We start from the raw sequence: 690 nt of genomic DNA, 5'->3' as shown, positions 1-690 counted from the left end.
CCCCGGGAGCGGCTGGGTGGGTGCTGCGTCTCCCAAATGGGTGCTGGACCAAATTCACAATGTTGGAGCCCAAGACTCGCTGCATTTGTGGCTCAACTGCGGCGCTTTGTGAGCAGAGACGGGAGCTCACTCGGAGGGCGAAGGACGGAGCCCTCGGCCGGGGAAGCCTGGGGAGGGCTGCGGCACTTGGGAGCAGCAGCCTCTGCCATAAGCGCCTGTTTGTTTAAAATAAACACCCTCTATAAATATACCTTTCCTCTCGCAACTTTTTCTGCACCAGCTCCATGCGCAGAGCTGCAAACAGATTGATTTGCAAAGAACATTTATTTTCAGAAGCTTAAATAACACGTGATACCAAAAAGCTTTGCTGGTTTTCTTCCTTCTCGCAATAATTGACCCGTGGTGGTTATTAATGAGAATTAAGCTCCCGGCCTCTCCTGCCGGGGAGCAGGGGCAGGGCTGCTGCACGCCGGGATGGGATTTGATCGGAATTTCCTGAATCGCTTTTGCTGAAGCAGCAGGGAAAAAAAAGCCTGCAGCCTGAAAAACACCACCCCCCCTGAAAGCCCCCAAATTAAACCAAAATTAAAGCAAATGCTGTGACAGGAGGGGGGAGCCCTGGCCTGGGATTGTCCCCGATGCTACGAGCACTTGGCGGGTTGTCAGGGGTCTGCGGAGACGAGGCGGCCT

This window comes from Egretta garzetta, unplaced genomic scaffold, assembly GCF_000687185.1.
Source record: "Egretta garzetta isolate BGI_Z169 unplaced genomic scaffold, ASM68718v1 scaffold443, whole genome shotgun sequence".
NCBI classification, from domain to species: domain Eukaryota; kingdom Metazoa; phylum Chordata; class Aves; order Pelecaniformes; family Ardeidae; genus Egretta; species Egretta garzetta.
The sequence above is the reverse complement of the archived record's forward strand: the minus strand, read 5'-3'. Positions refer to the sequence as shown.